At 43.2% G+C, this 20,909-nt stretch overlaps 1 protein-coding gene across 2 annotated transcripts in view; it reads left to right on the top strand.

Annotated features, from left to right (window-relative positions):
* Nucleotides 1-1,570: 1,570 nt before the first annotated feature.
* The window catches only part of ANXA4 (annexin A4), a 74,851-nt gene continuing 55,512 nt past the window's right edge, over nucleotides 1,571-20,909 (top strand). Inside the window, exon 1 of one of the 2 annotated variants that reach the window (XM_005893590.3) lies at nucleotides 1,571-1,696. The gene's annotated coding sequence lies outside the window, so the exon portion shown is untranslated. Of the gene's footprint in view, nucleotides 1,697-2,218; nucleotides 2,370-20,909 lie in introns of those variants that run through there. The other variant, XM_070379326.1, reaches the window with a different exon arrangement.

Genomic DNA, 20,909 nt, shown 5'->3' with positions numbered 1-20,909 from the left:
CTATGAGTCAAACAGGATTGCACAAAGGGAAAAACAACACAGGAGTGGTTTCTGCAGAAATTTAGCCTCAGGCTAAGCCCATGGGAGCTCTGGAATAGGAAGGCTCTCATTGATCAGTCCTTGGCCTTTGGTATCCTATAAAGTTAGCACCGACTGTGGCTTCCCAACCCGGCATGAGGGCAGTCATGGGAAAGAAAAGGGCCGCTGTGAGTTGGGTACACCTGCCTAGTAAAGGTGATCTTGGCAGGGTGCATCTGTTCAATTTCTAACCTTTTATTTTTTACTTTTTAAGGAATAAGTAGTCTTTCTAATCCCTCTGAGAAAATGAATTAACCTTTTTTCATTCTTTTTCCACTGTTTGTCTTGTTAATTTAGTTTCTTCCACGTTAGTTCATAAACTGAAGTTCAGAAACTTCAGAGTATCAAGCAGAGGTGGGGGTGGAATCCAAATCAGTGTGGTTCCAAAACCCATGCCTTTAACCATATTAAGTCACCCTCTTTAGCTGCCTCTTCAGGAAATAATTTATCGTTACCTCTACAGCTATAAGGGTCCTAACAGTCATTAGATCTGTTGGATACAAAACACACTCTCCAAACCTTCCTGCTGCTGCTGCTAAGTCGCTTCAGTCGTGTCCGACTCTGTGCGACCCCATAGACGGTGGCCCACCAGGCTCCCCGTCCCTGGGATTCTCCAGGCAAGAACATTTCCTTCTCCAATGCATGAAAGGGAAAAGTGAAAGTGAAGTCGCTCAGTCGTATCCGACTCTTCGCGACCCCATGGTCTGCAGCCTACCAGGCTCCTCCGTCCATGCGATTTTCCGGGCAAGAGTACTGGAGTGGGGTGCCATTGCCTTCTCCACCAAAGCTTCCTACCTTCTGTTAAATAAAAGTCCGAATTTACTTATATACCCAATGGGTTCATTTTGCAAGCATTCACTGAGGACCTGCCATGAGCCAGCATGGTATTGGGTGTGTGTGCAATGACCACAGTCAGTGTCTTCAAGAAGCTCGAGTCCTGTAGGAGAGGCAGATACTAACATACAAGACTGTATAACAAGGGGTAGGGAGCTCGGCTTCAAGGCCGAACCTTGGAGCTACGGACCAGCAGCGAACCCAGGTAATTTATGAGTAAAGACAGAAAGCTCTGGAACTGCCCCAAACTCCCATTCCCAAAAGCTTCCCCAAGAAAGGGAACTCGGTTTTTCTCAAGGGAGAAGTGGAACGACTGGGAGATTCGCGGGAATGTAAATGTGCCGTTCCACTTTCCACTTCGCCATGAGAAAGTGCAGTGTCCCGGGGAGGAAGCTTTGACTCTGAGCGGCAATCCCGGCCGCGGTGGGAGCAGGGCGCAGGCAGGAGAGGCCCTGGGTGCGGGCCTCCTGGAGTGCAGGGGCGCCCGGGCACCCGCGATCTGATTCCCACTGCTCCGACTCGCGGGAACCCGGGGGGGCCGGCGATCTGGGATCCCGGCGGGGGACGAGCCAGAAGCGTCATCCCCAACTCTCCGGACTCCAGGTGCGCTTCGCCCGCGGAGGACTTTCCGGTCTCGTGAGCAGAGGGACAACCAGGAACTTAGGCTCAGTCTCCACCCCGAAGCGGGGCGGGTCCGTCCGGGATAAGACCCGCTGCCCGGCCCTGCCTGGTTGTGATCTCCGTGGCAGCAGAGAACGGGCGCCGTCCCATCTCGGCCTCTGGGGTAAGGGGGCCCCGGGCCGGTGGTCCTGGGCTCCAGAAGGGGTGCGGCAGCTCTGGAGGGCCTCGCGGGGGTGGCCGGTCGGGCGCCGCGCCCAGGCGGAGGTGCTGGCGCCGGCACAGGGTGGAGCCGGCCGGGACTCGCTCCGGGCGGGCGAGCGGGAGGCAGACACCGCCCGTATCCAGCCGCCCCTTGCAGAGGACCTCTGGAGCAGTGTGTGGAGCTTAGAATGTCAGAGGTCACTGCAGTTATTTATCGAGTTCATGTGCCAAGCGCTGTGCTGGATTTAGGAGTTACAAAGAAAGGATTGAGTAATATTCCCTGGAACTGACTCTAACACCCACGCTTTGCTTTTTTAATTCTTTCTTTACTCCTTTTAAGAAACTTACTCCTTTCTCCTGGTCTCTTACTCTTTCTCTCCTTGTGGAGCTAATGGCTTCAGTACAATGCCTGGCACATGGGAATCTGTTATTATTGTGAGATCCATGAACTGAGCCTGCGAATGGCCCAGTCTTACTCTATGGTCGTGGCTTTGACCAGCTGGAGACTCTGGAACCAAAGAGGTTATTGCTTTTCAACAATCTGCCCAACTGTAAGTGCTTCCCAAATTGATGAAAGTCTTCTGTAAGCTGTTGGGAGCGTGTGAGACCTGAGTAACCCACAGCTTTCAGGAAAAGTGAGTATCTGCCTCTCTTCAGTTGACAGTGGAAAGAATGAATAGGATTCTCCGCGCCCCACCCCCCCCACCCCCGTCTAAAATGATGCATCCCATTGCCCATCAATTCTAGAACCCTCCGCCTTCTCCTTATATTGCAGGTAACTCTGTTGATAGGGAAGCTCTAGCTCTTTAGTTGCCATGGAATTCTCAGATGACAGAGGTGGGAGAGCAAGCAACAGAGGAAGTGGGCAGGAATGAGGAAATGGGTATCCTTAGCCTGCGAGGACCGGCTGACTTCCCAGGGTGCTTTCTGATCAAGGCCAGGCTGCCTCCCTCAGCTTAGATCAGATTTGTTTTGCTTTGGGGATACACACGAGTGCAAACGCAGGCAGACATACACACAACTACTGGGTCAAAAATGCTGTGAATTTCCCTCCTAGATATGCTTGCATTTGGTTAGGGATATTTTTTGTCTGAAAGCTTTTTAGAGAGTAACGTGTAGTCAGGTCCAAGCAGGCCAGTCCTCAGTGTCTGAAGGGGATGACCGCCTGGTCATTTCAAACTGTAGCTTGTGGCCCATTTCTCTTCTTATATCTGCAGCTCATCTGTTTTCCCAGCCCTTGTTCATCTGCTGATAGACTAAGCCTGCTCTTCTCCAAGGGAGATGGAGCTGAGGGGAGGCACTCGAGTAACAGATGTTGTGCCAAGGAGTACCTGATGATTCAGAATAAAGGAGAGGGTAGATTTTCCTTGGTTGTCCAATTTTATCCAGACATTTGAGGATAAAAACGCTTTTTATACTAAAACAATTACAAGTATATTTTGTGGTAGGATTCAAAATTTAAATACTTTCTTTATATAAAAGAATAAACTTCTAAAATTTTTGTTTGGACTTTGGGCTGTGAGTTGGCCCAAATGTAACCTTTGGGAGTTTGCTTTCACTGCAATGAGGGCTACTTATGGAGGCAGTTTGGTAGATGCTGCAGTGTCTTCCCTGGAAGGACTTTGAATAGCATGCTAATTGTGGCATGTAGGATCTTCATCACAACATGCGTGGCCTTTTGTTGTGGCACTCGGGCTCAACCTTGCAACGCACAGGTTTAGTTGCCCTGCAGCATGTGGGATCTTACTTTGCCAACCAGACATCAAACCTGTGCCCCTGCATTGGAAGACAAATTCTTAACCAGTGGACCATTAGGGAAGTCCCCTCATTTAATCTTTTTTTTTTTTTTTCAACCTGAGGCAGGATTATTAAACTTGTTTTACAGAAGAGATCCCAAGGCTCCAAGTGGTGGTACAAGGGTTGGACTCCTTGCAAGAAGATTTAAATCCAGCTGCTGGATACTGGCTTCCCAGATGGCACAGTGGTAAAGAATCCACCTGCTAATACAGGAGACACAGGAGACTTGGGTTCAATCCCTGGGTCCAGAAGATCCCCTGGAGGAGGCAACGGCAACCCACTCTAGTATTCTGGCTTGAAAAATCCCATGGACAGAGGCGCCTGGCGGGCTACCGTCCATACGGTTGCAAAGAGTTGGACACAACTGAGCATGCATGTGTGCACGCACACACACACACACACACAATGGATACTAAAGCCTGTTCCCTTAGCCTCCCTGCCTTACTGTGGCTCTATCAGTGCTTGGTTCAGAGTGATTTGGCATTTGGATTTTTAGCTTCCTGGTTTATAAACTAATCTTGACCAAATGTTTTTCTTTTCCTTTTCATTTTTCTTCTGGTCAAGCGGATGTGTAAACTATGGTGGGAAGAACTGGAGCTGGCAGTGGTGTGGGAATACAGGTTAACGGCCCTGGATTCAGGAGGGGCTTGGCTTGTGAATAAGGGAATCAGCTCACTCTTTGTGGCCCTGGGAAGAGCTGGGCAGGAGTGTTTTGGATGGCAGGTTCTGGTTAAATTTAAGGAAATGACTTTGGAAACCCACAGGCTGGATGGGTTTGGAGTTGGCAGGAGCTCTGTCACCAGAGATATCTGGGCAGAAGTCCCACAGCCCCTTTCTGATGGAGCTAGGAAGGGGAGAAGGCTAAACTAAGATGACTTCTAAAGCCATTGTCTCCAAACTTTGGGTGCATCCCCCTGGAAGCTTGCACAGCATACAGATTTTTGCCCCCAGCGTTCTGATGCAGTATGACAGGGTGGGACCCAGGAATCTGCCTGTTGTGTTGGTTTTATTGGGAGTAACTTGTTCAGTTATGTTTGAACTGGACAGAGAGCTTTGCTGTGGGAACCTGAACCACCACCTTTGAAGAATTTGTCTTAAATGTTCAAGATGCTTGAGATCAGTCAAATGCCTAGACACTGTGTTAAGAATTGCCCTGAAATTTGGCAGTGTGTTTCTCAAAATTTTAAAATCCATTGACTTGTGTTCCATCCATTTGAATACTAGGAATTTATCTGAAAGATATGGTTGGACATGCGCATGGAAGGGCCTTCAGTTGGTGGGCAGAATGTCAGTGGCCCCCACCAAATGGATAAAGGTTCATTTATTTATTATACAATGTGACAAATGCTATATATTCAAGGGTAAAATACCAAGACCCCATCCTTAGGGAGATAAGCAAATCAACAAATAAAAACTCATAGGACTGCATGAGAAGTGAATGCACTTCAATGCACTGTGCCTAGCCTGCCATAGAACTGAGGAGGTGCACCGAACCCCATCATGGGTGGTCAGAGAAGGCTTCTTGAAGGGGGAATGAGAATGATCTTGGAGGTGGGAATAGGAGAAGAAGGGCTTATGCACAGACATGGAGGAGAGCCATTCAGCCAGAGTAGGGCTAGTCCAGAGGCCAGAGCTTGAGGGCCCTCAGAAATTAACGTCATTCTGTGGGCCCTTGGGAGACAGGACCAATTATTGGGAGTTAGGTCTTAGAGATTCCAGGGATCCCATAGTATGAGTTGCTGGCCTAAGTTATAAATTCCTATTTTCTTCTGCATCTGCTTCTGTGTTTAGCACTGTTATAAGATCATGCTAGTGTGCATGCATTCTACATCGCTTCAGTCCTGTCCAGCTCTTTGTGACTCCGTGGACCGTAGCCCACAAGGCTCCTCTGTTCATGGGATTCTCTAGGCAAGAATACTGGAGTGGGTTGCCATGCCCTCCTCCAGAGGATCTTCCCAACCCAGGGATCGAACCTGCATCTCCTATGCCTCCTGCATTGGCAGGTGGGTTCTTTACCACTGGCGCCACCTGGGAAGCCGCCAGTTTTGTGATAGACGTTTGTAAATAAAAAGGAAACTCTGGGTACCAGGAAGGAAATCGAGGCAGAGATTCAGCCTTGGAGAAACAAGACTCCCAGCTTCCCTGTCCTACACCAGGCCAACTCTTCAAGGTTTGTCTTGGATGTAATCTGGGTGAGGGTCCTCCTCTGTGTGCCCTTGCCTCCCTGTGATCCCCCCACCACGCTTTATTTTTTCTTGATTACAGACTTGTGCCCTCCTCTCAGCTTTGAGCTCCTCTGAGATCAGGACCACAGAGCCCCATTCCTCTGGCCCATTGCCTAGTGAGCATTCACCAAAGGTGTGTGCTGAGTGCATGTGTGATTTTTCACGGCCTAGAAAATTTATTCCAACCTCTGAGCCCTACAGAATGATCCACTTGCTGAAAAAGTTTCTCTTTCTTTTTTTACCGCACTGCACAGCATTTGTCATTGGAGTTCCCCTATCATGGGTTGAACCTGCTCCCTCTACGCTGGAAACACAGAGGTCCAAATGACCCATTTTAAAAAATGATTGTTCCATTCTTTGTCTCCACTCCCATCATATCCTTAAACCAGCCAAACTCCGAACTTAATGCATTTGACCCTTAATGCATTTCCTGCCCAGTTGAAAAATCCACATATCACTTTACACTTCCTACTTCCCTACTGCCTTATCCTTTGATCCTGGATATCTTGGGATCTACATCTGCAGATTCAACCAACTGTGGAAGGTGTAGTGGTGCAGTAGCATTTAGTGAAAAAAACTCAGGTATAAGTTGTCCTGGGGAAGTTCAAACCTGTATTGCTCAAAGGTCAGATATTCTGTTTTCCAAATAAGTCATATCAGTCATAATCAGAGAGAAAGCCTCATTTTTACTGTCTTTGCCTATGGACTCTTTGCTGTTAAAATCCTATCTGAGCCTTAATCAAATGAAATCTCTGACTCTCTTGGGTGGGGGAAGTGAGGTGGGATTACTTAGTCTGCAGTCTCTCCCTTCCTTGAAGTTCTAATGTTAATAGCTGCCCAGTGCTGCTTTGTCATTGGATTGGTTACATACTAGTTTTGTTTCTCTTACTGGCTTTCATGCTTCTTGAGAGCAAAATCATCTTCAACTTTGTTTCTTTCACAATGCCTCGTACCTGATAGGAGCAAAATAAACTTTTTTTTACAGTTATTTATTTGTTATTTTTGGCTGTGCTGGGTCTTCTTTGCTGTGTGGGCGTTTCTCTAGTTGCAAAGAGTGGGGCTACTCTTTAGTTGCGAAGCATGGGGTTCTCATCGCGGCGGCTTCTCTTGATGCAGAGACGGGCTCTAGGGCCTGTGGGCTTCAGTAGTTGAGGCTTCAGTAGCTCGGCCCTCAGGCTCCAGAGCACAGGTTTAGTAGTTGTGGTGCATGGGCTTCATTGTTCCTCAGGATGTGGGATTTTCCCAGATCTGGGATCGAATCCGGGTCTCCTGCATTGGCTGGCGGATTCTTTACCACTGAGCCACCAAGGAAGCCCTCAAATGTTTAAGTGAAGACGATGAGTGCCTGCACACACAGCAAGTGGCAGTTTTGAAACGAGGGGTCTCATGCAGAGACCACCTATTTGAGAGTCAGGGCTCAGAGCTGGATGTGAGAATAACCAGGACTGCATGTTGAAACTTAATTGAGTAAGGTCTCTGAGCCCCACCCAAGATTTACTGACTCAAGCTCTAGAGTCTGACATCCCCCAGATCTGTATTTCTAAACACTCTCCAGGGGATTTTTGTGCCCGCTAAAGTTTAAAAGCTTTTCCCAAGATACCATGCCAGCTGCCTTACCCTCTGTACTAATTAGGATCGTTTTGAAGCCATAGCTCCGGACACTTGAGTCATGCCTTCTGTGCTTAGCTGCTCAGTCATGTCCAACTTTTTGCGACCCAATGAACTGCAGCCTGCCAAGCTCCTCTGTTCATGGGATTCTCCAGGCAAGAATACTGGAGTGGGTTGCCATGCCCTCCATTGAATCTTCCCAACCCGATGATCAAACCCAGATCTCCCGCATTGCAGGCGGATTCTTTTCTGTCTGAGCCACCAGGGAAGCCCAAGAATACTGGAGTGGGTAGCCTATCCTTTCTGCAGGGGAACTTCCTAAGCCAGGAATTGAACTGGGGTCTCCTGCATTGAAGGTGGATTCTTTACCAGCTGAGCTACCAGGGAAGCCCAAGTCGTGCCTTCATCCAAGGCCAAAAGAAAGGGGGAAGTTGGTAGGCTGACTCAGTCATTTTAGCATGGGGAACACTCCTACTCCAAGCCTCCAGACAGGCTTGCCTTTACTTCTCAACCTCCGCAGTGTGTCACGTTACTACTCATAAACCACTGTGGCAGTTGGAATGGGCTTGCCTTGGACCAGTCATTCTTTCTTCCTAGGAAAGTCCCACTTCCCTGGTTTATCAAACTCAGTCCCTCAACTCATGAAGGTTCTCTCAATGAGGAAGGAGGATGTAATAGAGATTGATTGCTAATCCTGGCAGAAATCTTGCACAATAGTCTACCTCAGCTTGATGCCAGAATAAACTGGCTCCCACAGGTGGGGTTAGATCTTGAAGCAAGGACTAGAGCTCTGCCCTTGTTGTGGATTCGCAGCCTGCTAGCTCCTGGACTGAATGTGTGCCCTACAGCCTAGGCCAACACTCAAACGTGGGAGAAGACTGGAATCTGGAGTTTCACAGATCGTGTAAATTAACAGATCAGGCCTTCCAGGAGTAAGGTGTGCTTGCACTGGATGGTTTTGAGAACTCTACTATTCAAATAATCTTTGGCAGACATATATCCTGAATCATATTTATGCATAACTATGTACACATGCATGTGTATAACATATTAAAAGATGTTAATGTTATGACTCCCCCCTTCTATTAACAAAATTTTGCTCATTTTTTTCCCTATTACCTTATTCTTTTTTAAAGATTTTTAAAAATATGCACCATTTTTTAAAGTCTTTATTGAATTTTGTTAACATTATTACTTATGTTTTTGGTTTTTTGGCCCAGAGGCATTTGGGCTCTTAGCTTCCCACCAGGGATGGAACACATATCCCCTGCATTGGAAGGCAAAGTCGTAACCTCTGGACCACCAGGGAAATCCCCCATTACCTTACTGTTGGTGAAGAATCATGAATGAGAACCTCCACTTATGAAATGCCCATGGGGTGGTTTGGGAACCTTTTAGGTATCTGTAGTTGGAATCTAGAATCATTACTCTAGAGCAGTGGTTATCAAATCTGAGAATGCATCAGAATCATGTGGGGGAGCCTCTTAACTCCACCTCCAGAGTTTTGGATTCTGTAGGTCTGAGGTTGGGCCTATGAATTTACACTTTTAACAAATTCCCAGTTGATGGTGATGTTCCTGGTCATGGAACCACACTTTCACAACCACTTAGTTGTAATAACTTCTTTTAGGTTGAAATACTGGTCTGGATATAATGAAAATATAAACATAGGGGAATTTTAATCATGCACACGGGATCTTCTACCTTTTTCAGATTCTTTTGTGCTCCCTATTAAAGTTGCCTGTGACCTCCTCACTGGGGCCATGCTTTGGGTGGACTTGATTCCCTGGGTTTTCTATACGTTGGTGAATCTGAGGAAGGCTTATACCTCAGAGGTGAGAAGACGGAGCGACACCCACACACTCTCCCTCCAGGCTGAACATTCATGGTGGCCTTAAATATTGGTCTTAAAACCCTGCTTTTACCTTAAGAAAGAGTGAATTTCTGATAGGGACTCAAACATAGTTGAACTTTGCGAACATTATGCCAAGTGAAATAATCTAGACACAAAAGAACAAATATATCGTTCCACCTATATAGGATAAAATTCAAATTCATAGAGACAGAAAACAGAATGATGGTTTGCAGAGTCTGGGGTAAGGGAGAAATGATGAGTTATTATTTAATGAGTAGGAAGTTTCTATGTGGGATGATGGAGAAGTTCTGGGAATGGATAGTGGTAATGGTGTACAACGTTGTGAATGTAATCAATGCCACTGAATTTTGAAGTAAGTAGAATAAAACATAGAAAATAGGAATAAAATAAAGCAAATATTATAGCAATGGGGAAGAGATACTCTTAACTATTAAAAACTATTAAAATGGTAAGTTTTGTCATTTTTTTTAACCACAGTTTTTTTGAAAAAATATCCTGCTTCTGTTACTGTTCTCCCAGTGGTATCTTGGGGAATTCTTGTATCAACCCATCAGAGTGCATGCTCTGTCACTCAGTCATGTCCAACTCTGCAACTCCTTGGACTGTAGCCTGCCAGGTTCCTCTGTCCATGGGATTTTCCAGGCAAGAATACTAGAGTGGGTTGCCATTTCCTCCTCCTGGGGATCTTCCCAACTCAGGGGTTGAACCCACATCTCCTGCATCTCATGGTTTGGCAGATGGATTCTTTACCACTGAGCCACGTGGGAAATCCATCAGAAATGACTGTTAAATGTTCAGGGTTTTTTCAAACTAATTGTTAAATATAGCCATTATTTAGCCACTATATATTATATATATAGCCATTAAATGAATTATATTAAGGTAGAAATATTTATCAGTAAATTATATTGAAAACACTCCATCACTTTCTAATTATTTTACCACCTTTTACTGTTACATATGTTCTTGAAGTTCTTTACATCTCTTGTGTCTGTATGGTGGAAATACTATATAATGGCATACCATTGTCTACTGATTACCAACTCTAAGTTCAGTGACACCACATAAGTAACTTGAATCATGTTGAAAATATTTACACCAAAGAAATGGCTACAGATCAGGGTTTTCTTTCCTTGGCGAGCCAGCTGTTAAGTTTATCAGCACACCCCTGGTCTTATTATGGCTCATTAGTGAGGCAGGGTTGCAGTAAGCTTGCAGGAATAAAGCACCAGCTACTTAGGATCTTCCAGCCAAATTTTCTTAAACTGAATTCTAGCTCTTTCCAAATAGCCTTGTCATTGGCTGTTTTCCCCAGGCCCAAAACAGAAGATGTTGTGGCTAAGTTTAGTGGGTGGGACGCAAAATGAGTCATATAGTAAGAGAGTTGCTTTAACCTCCTGGGCAAGAGTTTCCTCAACTGGAACATGGAAGGGGTGGGAGAAAAACTGGCAGAAAGAAAATGAAGTGATTATTCTAACAGTGGGAAAGAGCTACTTAAAAAAAATTTTTTTTATTATAAACTTTTCCCAACATACACCCAAAGTGGCAGAATAGTAAAAGGAAACCTCATGTACCTATTCATCATCCAGCCCAACGATTACAACATTTCATCAAAAAAGAGACTTTTCTAACCATTGAGGTAATAAGAAGGAATACAAAGGAAAAGATGGATAGGTATGATTTAAAAATTTTCTCCCAAAGTTTGCCTCTACTAAAAGGAAAATATGAAATTGGAAAAATGCATAATAATAAATTCTGGGTATAAAAGATGAAGTTCTATAATATGTGCATAATTCCTAGAAATGTGTTAGTAAAGCATCAGGATCCCTAAAATGGGCAAAACATGCAAGCAGATAATTCACAAAAAAGTGTATAAGTAGAAAAAGAGACAATTCAGTGTTAAACAGGTATAGCAAATGAACGTGTTTTGGCTGGCTGAGAATTGGATATCCTTGTAAATTTGGAGGACAACAGGAAATATTCATAATTATCCAGGTATTGGTATCACAAGGAATAAATAGGTCAAAAAAAGAACAAAATCTACAAAGCTAATTATAAAGATTTTAGTCATATCATAAAAAAACCTGAATAACCAAATAGTAGGGACATTGAATAAGTTATAATGTATCAATACGATGGAAGAATATAAATTTAATAAAATAATAAATATGATTGTGTAGAATTAGGAAAATTAAGAGGAGAGAGCAGAACATAAAGTGATATACATACTGTGATTACAACTGCTGAAAGATTGGAACACACAAAAAGTGAAAGTAGATGGTATGTTTACACTTTTAAAATGGCCTCTTCAGTGCTTAGATTTGATTTAATAATTTACAAAATAAAATGAAAGGGGGAAATAGATGTGATTGCTAAAGGCCTTATACTCTCTAAAATCCTATGAAAGTTGATCTTTTTCTTTTGTAGGAAAGAGCCATAATTTTCAGCACTGCAGTGAAACATTCTGCCTGTTCCCACATGCTTGCTGGGTTTAGGAAACAAGTTTATCAGATCAGGCAGGCAACTTAAACAATAACAACTGGAGGGAAAGAGAGGTTGATAGTGACAAATAAAATTAATGCCAACTATCCCAAATCCACATTTCATTTTTACAACCAAAAAGTCCTGAGGTTGCTAAAACAGAAATAAACCAAATAATAAATTTTCTGCTGTATACATTTTATTAAAAAGTAAAGTTGTTTTTTTTTAAGCTAACCAGTATTTTCTATTTTCTATGGTCTCTCGAGGCGTTAATATTAAATTTTTCATGATCTCTGCAGATGCTTCATTTCTTTTAGAAGGACTCCTGCTGGAGGGGGGAATAGTTGAAACCAAACAGTAGTGACAAGAATACTATTTAAATATTTGGTAAACCTTCTTATATTGGATTTGGTAAGCCCTCTTAAATACACATAAGCATTTTAAAAATCAAATCTCTTTTTATTTGGGAAGGAGGAAAAGGGTGATTGTAGAAAATTAACCTTGGCCTTGATGTTCTGAATACAGAATATTTAAGCCAAAATCTTCAGTCTCAGAGAATTTCTTATGTTATGTTATGCTAATCATTTTTCTCCTCCTATTTGGAATCCTGTTCTTCCGTCAAATATTGAGGATGCCCAATGGTTCCCTAAATGTTTCTTCTGAATAATTAAGTGAATTATTTTCAGGGATAAGCTTTGCCTTTACACATTCCAAGGCAATCGTTCTTTTGTCATAGACCCATACTGTGTTTTTCTTTCTTTTTTTAAAAAAATGGGGGAAATGAAGTCACCAAGAAGATAAATAATTTTCTTGATGAGATTTAAAAGAGATATCTGAGATAATTATTCATATAAAGTATTTAGAACAATGTCTGCCACAATACAATATATGCTCAACAGTAGCTATTATAATTATTATTAACCTTAAAAAGGAACGGATGTGTCAGTTGAATTGAGGTGCATGAACCCAGAGCCTCTTATACAGAGTCAAGTAAGTCAAGAAAGAGTAAAATAAGTATCCTATATTAACACACATGTATATGGAATCTAGGAAAATGGTACTAATGAACCTATTTGCAGGGCAGGAATAGAGACACAGACGTAGAGAACAAACTTGCAGACACAACAGGGGAAGGAGAGGGTTGGTTGAATGGAGAGGGTAGCATTGACATATATACACTAGCATGTGTAAACTGGAGAGCTAGTGGGAAGTTGCTGTAAATCACAGAGCCCAGCCTGCAGCTCTGTGACCACCTAGAGGGGCTAGATGGTGGGGAGGGAGAGGGGGAGCGAGGCTCAAAAGGGAGGGGATGTATATATACATACACTTATGGCTGATTTGCACTGTTGTGCGGCAGAAACCAGTACAACTTTGTAAAGCAGTTAGCCTCCAATTAAAAATAAAGAAGAAATTTAAAAATTAGTATTACCCAAGATATGTGTAGATCAGTGCTATGTGATAGAAATATAAAGTGAGCCACAAATGTAAGTTTGAATTATCTAGTAGTGCAGTAGCACATTTTAAAAAATAAAAATGAGACAGGTGAAATGAATAATATCAATTATCCTACCCAGTAGATCCAAAGTACTGGGTTGGAGAGAAAGTCCGTTTGAGTTTTTCTATAAGATGGTACCGATTAAAACTGTACCTGTCCGGATCGCCAGCCCAGGTTCAATGCATGAGACAGGGTGCTCAGGGCTGCTGCACTGGGATGACCCAGAGGGATGGGATGGGGAAGGAGGTAGGAAGGGGGGTTCAGGATGGGGAACAAATGTATACCCGTGGCGGATCCATGACAATGCATGGCAGAACCACTACAATATTGTAAAGTAATTAGCCTCCAATTAAAATAAATAAATTTATATTAAAAAAAAAAACTGTAGCCGTCCAGTTAATTCACTAACTTGTATATGCAATTGAATCTCTTTGCTTACTGTTATCAATCACAGTGCTTCTGCCTTTTCACTCAATTCCACATCAGTAAGCCACCTTTTAAAAATTTTTAAAATGTCCATGGTTATTTTTTCATACTAGAAAATGTTATAATTAAATATTTAAATGTAATTATGAATTACAATTTATATAGGTATCACTGTAATTCATGCTGTCTGTAGAACATATTCAAATAAACACATTCAAAATATTGCATTAATGCATAGATGATATCAGTGAATCAATATGTTGACAGCAAGTGGATTGGTGCTGTGATTCGGTATAATACTAGAAAAGATGCAATGTGGCTGACAAGCACACCGTACAATGTAACAGTTAAAGTGAGTCGTGGCCCCACCAAAAAATGCTGCTTTCCTGTGTTACGAAAAAATATTGTATACTGCTTCAATTTTAAATTGAATTGAAATTAAAATTGAGTTATTTTCTCTGCTGCACTAGCTGCATTCCAGTTACTCAGTAACTGCTTGGTGGCTTGTGGCTACCGTGTTGCACAACACAGGTTCAGACTGTGTCTGTCAAAGGAAAGGTGGACAGAACACCTTAGTCCTTCTTGTGTTGGCATCAGCTTTAAGCAGGAGAGAAATTTGTTTGCACGGTACTCAGTCCGATTCCTGTTTCTAACTGGTTTTCCCCATTTCTCTCTGCCTCTCTGAGGTGGCATCTTTTCCTATCCCCAATGTCTGGTTCTTTGATACATAAAGGATGCCTTTCCACCAGGATTCTTTGCTTTGGTCACCTTTCCCTGTATCTACTCTGCTTCGTGTCTGGCTTGGGGAATTAGTAGAGTCAGTAAAGGGTCCCCCTCACAGCTCCTCAGCTCAAGTGGGTGGGTGGGCTGGGGTTTTCTGGGGGATTCCCCACTGAGCTGATGGAGACACGTCATTCAGCTCCTTACTATCCCCCTTTCTGGCTCTTTCTGTGTGTCTCTTACACACATGTTTACGCCATCTGCCTCTAGCTGGTTTTGGTTCCTTTCAGCTTCCAATCTTGTCTTATGTCAGTCCTAGGCCTTTGGATTTTGTCACGAGTGTCTTCCATGGCCCTCCTTTGCCTTCGTGAGGTTTTTCATGAAAAAAAAAAACAAAAAACAACAAAGAACCAGGAGAGGCTGCATCAGAAATAGCAAGTTCCCTATGTGAATCAGACATCCACCATGGAAGAATTCTAACAGTTCTGTTTTTGTATTCTTTGGCCAAAGTCAGCTTGAATGCTGGAAAGATTTGAAAATAGATCCCTGCTCTGGTCCACGGAAGGAGTGGCTGATCCAGGGGGAGAGAGAGTCGCCCACAGAGCTAGATCTCCAGTATTTACAGGGCATGGGCAGTGCCAGAAGAAAACGTGCCATTTTAAGAGAGCCTTGTTTCTTCTCCAGCTGATTCCAGATTGCCAGGGTCAAAGCGGTGTAAATCTGTGAAGAAAACCCAGCTGCTTTTCCTGCTCATTTGGGAAGAGAGTTTTCTTCCCTTGTGGCAAACGAAAGTGGTAGTGTCGGAGAAGGCAATGGCACCCCACTCCAGTACTCTTGCCTGGAAAATCCCATGGATGGAAGAGCCTGGTAGGCTGCAGTCCATGGGGTCGCTAAGAGTCGGACACGACTGAGCGACTTCCCTTTCACTTTTCACTGAAAAGTGCATTGGAGAAGGAAATGGCAACCCACTCCAGTGTTCTTGCCTGGAGAATCCCAGGGACGGGGGAGCCTGGTAGGCTACTGTCTATGGGGTCGCACAGAGTCGGACACGACTGAAGTGACTTAGCATAGTGTTGGTGAGGAAAAGCCTGGGCTGTGTGTAATAACTCTTTTCCTGCTGCTGCTGCTAAGCCATTTCCTCCTCCAATGCGTGAAGTGGAAAGTGAAAGTGAAGTTGCTCAGTCGTGTCCGACTCTTAGCGACCCCATGGACTGCAGCCTACCAGGCTCCTCCGTCCATGGGATTTTCCAGGCAAGAGTGCTGGAGTGGGGTGCCATTGCCTTCTCCAACTCTTTTCCTACCTGTAGGCAAATAAAACCTAACAGGACAATAGGAAGCCTGGCCACTCACCGCCTCTTTGCCGGTCACTCCCCTCTGGGACTTGAGTTTCTCATTCAGGTCCTGTCTGTCTCCTCCTTCCAGCCTCACAAGAATTCTGTAAGGAAAGATGGAGTGGACTTTAGTTTCTCTGGGACAGATTATAAAAGAAAGACCAAATGTTAGATTGAGGATTCCTTTTTCTGATGAGGTGCTCTTCTTCTTTACCCCTGAGACCTATTATGGCTGAGACGAGAGAGAAGATCAGGAGTACTGGTCTGCCCTGGAACTGGGGTCTCAGGATATGGTGGCCTATAGTTTATGATTCATAAGGAGGGATCTGGGTGACCTGGATGCAGGTGGACATACAGCCTTGGAATTGGGGATCTCAGAATATGGTGGCCTGTAGTTTGTGATTCATAAGGAGGGATCCAGGTGACCTGGGTGCAGATGGACATACAGAAACTCTAGTGGTAAAAGAGACAAAAACTGGAGATCAACACCAGTAGCTTATGATCATCTGGTTGGGGTTCCTATGTGAACAGTTAGTGCGATTCCTGTCTTAGAGGCTTACTTGCCCAGAATAATTTACTTACGGTATTTTTGAAGGAGGAAAATGGAATTAAGTGACCTTTCACGTTTCTTTGAGGGCCTCTGATTTTAAAGTAACTTGCGAAATGGAGTGGGAAAAACAGTGTAACCTGTGGCAAAGCTTAACTATGCTGGACAGGTTTTTCTCTTTGCATAGCTGTTATCCCTGAGGAGACGTGGCTTTACCCATGATGCTTTGCAGAAGCTGTATGGATTTTTGGATTCCACTGAGTTGGATTTTGCCTCTGAGAGGACGTTGCTAAAGGAAGACACACAGTGGCAGGCTTTACCTGAGAGGCCACCCTCAGCCTGCAAAGCTGTATACCTGTGTATTATCTATCATATACTTTTGGCTGTAGACATATTTATTATTGTATTGAAGTATTAATTACATATGATAAAATGCACAGATCTTAAGTGCTTAGTTCAGTGAGGTGTTTTTTCTTAAGGGGTTCACTTTTAAAAATTGCTTCTTTTTATTTTATTTTTAAAATTTTCTTTCTCTTTGTTGTTTGTTGTTGTCGTTTAGTCACTAAGTCATGTCCAACTCTTTCGCAACCCCATGGACTGTAGCCTCCCAGGCTCCTCTGTCCATGGGATTTCCCAGCCAAGAATACCGTAAAAATTATTTTTAAAAATTGTGGTAAAATACACATAAGAAAAAGCTTACCATTTTAACTATTTCTAAGTATTCAGTTGGGTAGTGTAAATATAGTTACATTGTTTTGCAACCATCAGTACCACGCTTTTCATCTTGTGGAACTGAAATTCTATACCTGCTAGACTGTAATTCCTTCTCACCCCTTCTTCGACCTCCGCACTACCATCCTACATGAGTTTGACTACTCTAAGTTCTCAATATAAGTGGAATCATATTGTAGTGATCTTTTTGTGTCTGGCTATTTCACTTAGCATAATGTCCTCAAAGTCCATGTCAAATTTCTTTTCAAGGCTGAATAATACTCTGTTGTATGTACCACATTTTGTTTATGCATTCATTTATCAGTTGACACATGGGTTGCTTCCATCTTTTGGTTTGTTTGAATAATCCTGCTGTGAACGTGAGTGTACAAATATTGAGTCCCTGCTTTCAATTTTTTGGAAAGACTATGTATATTAATATGTATGTATCTCCTGGGGAGATGGCAATGGCACCCCACTCCAGCACTCTTGCCTGGAAAATCCCATGGATGGAGGAGCCTGGTGGGCTACAGTCCATGGGGTCGCTAAGAGTCGGACGTGACTGAGTGACTTCACTTTTCACTTTCATGCATTGGAGAAGGAAATGGCAACCCACTCCAGTGTTCTTTCCTGGAGAATCCCAGGGCCAGGGGAGCCTGGTGGGCTGCCGTCTATGGGGTCGCACAGAGTTGGACACGACTGAAGCGACTTAGCAGCATGTATCTCCAGATTGTATATACCTGGAATATATACCCATAAATGAAACTGGGGATCACATAGTAATTATTATATTTTTAACTTTTGAAGGAAGTACCATGCTGCTTTCTATAGTGGCTATACTATTTTACACTCCTACCAGCAGTACACAAGGGATCCAATTTCTCCACAACATCACTGACACTTGTTATTTTCTGATTTGTTTTGTTTTGATACTAGCCATCCTATTGGGTGTGAAGTGAGTTCAATATATTTTGACAAAGTGTACAGTTGGGTACCACTGCCTCAATCAAGATAAGGAACATTTCAGTCACACCCTAAAGTTCCTTCCCTCACACTCCTGTGCAGGTAGGCCCCTCACCTCACACTACCCCCAATCCCTGACCCTAGGCAACCACTTTTGTGCTTTCTGGCATTATACATTAGCTTGGTTTTTTTCAGCTTCATTCACTCAGAATAATGTTTTAGAGATTCACTCGTCTTATCACTGTATCAGTCGTTTGCTGAAAAGTACTCCATTGCATGAATATTCTGCAATCTGTCCATTTATCTGTTGATGGGCATTTGAGTTGTCTCCGGTTGCAGCAGTCAGTGTGAGTATGGTTCATGTGAACACTCTTGCCCATGTTTTCTTATGGATATGGGTTTTCACTTATCTTAGGTAAATAAGATGGAATTGCTGAGTCAAAAGGAAGATTCATGTTTAACCTTAATAGAAACTGCCAAATAGTTCTCTCAAGTTTACAGTGTTTGAAAGTTTCAGTTGCTCTACCTCTTCTCTAACATTTCTTTATTTATTTTTAAATTTATTTTTCACTGTGCTGGGTCTTTGTGGTGCGTGGGCATTTCTGTAGTTGGGGTGCACAAGTTTGGTTGCCCCACGGCATGTGGAGTCGTACACAGGGATCAAACCTGCGTCTCCTACATTGGAAGGCGGATTCATAACCACAGGACCACCAGGGAAGTCCCTCTCTAACATTTAATAGTGTCCTCTTTTTGTTTCTTCCCTTTTTTTAAAAAAACCATTTTAAGGGATGTGAATGGTATCTTATTTTGCTTTTAATTTGTGTTTTCTGCATAACCAGTAATGAGCACCTTTTCATATACTTACTGATCATTCGTATGTTTTCTTTTGTGAAGTGTCTTAAGTCTTTCGCCCATTTAAGAACTTGCTGTGTTCATCTTTGTGTTATGACTTTTAGTTCTTTATATATTCTCAGCTCAAGTCCTTTATCAGATATACGTGCTGTGAATATTTTCCCCCAATCTATGGCTTTTCTTTTAGTGAGAATAAAAAAGTTGATTTTCTTTTAGTGAGAATAAAAGACACTTTTCTGGGGCTTCCCTGGTGGCTCAGCCGGTAAAGCGTCTCCCTGCAATACAGGAGACCCGGGTTCGATTCCTGGGTCGGGAAAATAATGTCTTTTACTGAGCAAATCTTTTTAATTTTGATGAATCTTACTTATATTGACTTTTATAGCTTGTGCTATTTTGTGTCCTAAGAAATCTCTGCTTACCTTAAGGTTTCAAGATAGAGAATATATTTTCCTCTGTGGTTAGAAAGTAAACCCCAGAGGGACTGCAGTAATTGAATCTATGCTAATGCTTCCTTAGAGAATACCAGGGGGCTCAGAAACAAGGCAAGAGGAGGAGACCCCCTGGGGAAGAGGGCCCTTCTTGAAGACTAGGCCTTCTGGAAGCCGGAGGAGCCAAGGCAGTTAACATAGTCCTATGGCTGCAGGAGCAGCCAGTTCAGTTAAAGTCAACAGGCATTTCTTACAGCCCCACTATGTGCAAGACACTGCTAAGAATTAAGAGCAGGAAACTAGGGGCCCAGGATGGGAGTCTGGTGAGCAGATTCCAGGGAAGATGCTGTCTTAGAATTCAGACAACTCTGAAAACAATGATGATGTCGGAGGACAGACACACACAGAGGACCCCATCAACTTGGTGGCCAAAAGGATCTTAAGGGAAATCTGGTTTGAAAGGTTGTAGATGTGAAAGCCTGAACTCTGTACACCACAGATATTTTTAATATGGGTGGAGTTGGTAACCCACCCCTAAAACAGCTCATTAAACTGGTATGTTGGAATATGTGTATGTGGTGGATAAAGGTTACTCAGAGAGAATAGTAATAAAAAGAATAGCTAACATTTGTTGAGTACAAAATATGTATGAGATTCTAAGTACTTGATATGATGCAATAACTTGATTCATCTTTGCCACAACCCTTCCTATGAAGTTACTATTATTATGAATTCCATGTTATCAATGAGGAAATTCATCGAAGTACAGAGAGATTATAACTTACTCCAAATCATACAGTGAGGAAGTATGTGTGGGAGAGTTATAAACCCAAGTGGTTGGCGTCCAGGCTTCAGCATCTTGGTTACAGAGGAAAGATGGTGTCAAAGGAAGGATGGCTCCAAGGAAGGAGGAGGTCCTGTCTGAGATGGGCAGCTAGGCTGTGGCGTTGGCCACGCCACCCTCAGGTTTGGACCTTCCACTGCTGTTTCCTATTAGAGGGCGGCATGGATTTGCCCTCACTAGCGTGAACCTGTCCCACCGTGCTACTAGCACTGCCAGACCTGGGTCAGGGAGGGAATCTGCCAGAGTCCAGCTCCAGCAGCCAGGGATTCAACCTGAAGGGGTGAGCAGCGTCGACGAGAGAAACTGAGGCAGCCTCTCATTTTACTTGGACTGCCTGTTTATTTCAAGCTTAGGATTCTCTTTTATACTTTTACAAAAGCAGTAGGTCAGAGGTTTGATATTTTTAGTTCTCATGGACCCAGATTTATTTTTCTCCAAAAATCATTGTTGCCGCTCAAAAGGAGTTCCTTCCTCAGCAATTTTCTTATCTACTTTTTCTCATGTGTCCTTGTGAATACACTGTAACTCATGCTAATGTCTGGGCTGCATACCGCATTCCTCAGTTTAATTCTTATCTTTCTAAGTCCTGTTTGCCCCTAGTATCCTAAGCTCACCATTTCTTAGAAAGGGCTTCTAGCTAATAATATCTCTAAAGTCCCTAATTTCTATAAGCTATAGTAGAATATGCTAACATTACAGCACTCCTATATATTTAGCTTCTAACTATTTTAATTATTCCTAAACCCTAAATTCAGCAAACTCCTTTGCCATAAACACTTTTCTCACAAATGGGCTTCAGATAGCAATCCCTCCCATGGCCTCAAGTTGCGGCCTGTGTGCTCACCCTGGAACACTTTTTTGTAAAAGTCCT

This window comes from Bos mutus, chromosome 11, assembly GCF_027580195.1.
Source record: "Bos mutus isolate GX-2022 chromosome 11, NWIPB_WYAK_1.1, whole genome shotgun sequence".
NCBI classification, from domain to species: domain Eukaryota; kingdom Metazoa; phylum Chordata; class Mammalia; order Artiodactyla; family Bovidae; genus Bos; species Bos mutus.
Note: the sequence above shows the minus strand (reverse complement) of the source record. Positions and strands in the feature narration are given on the sequence as shown.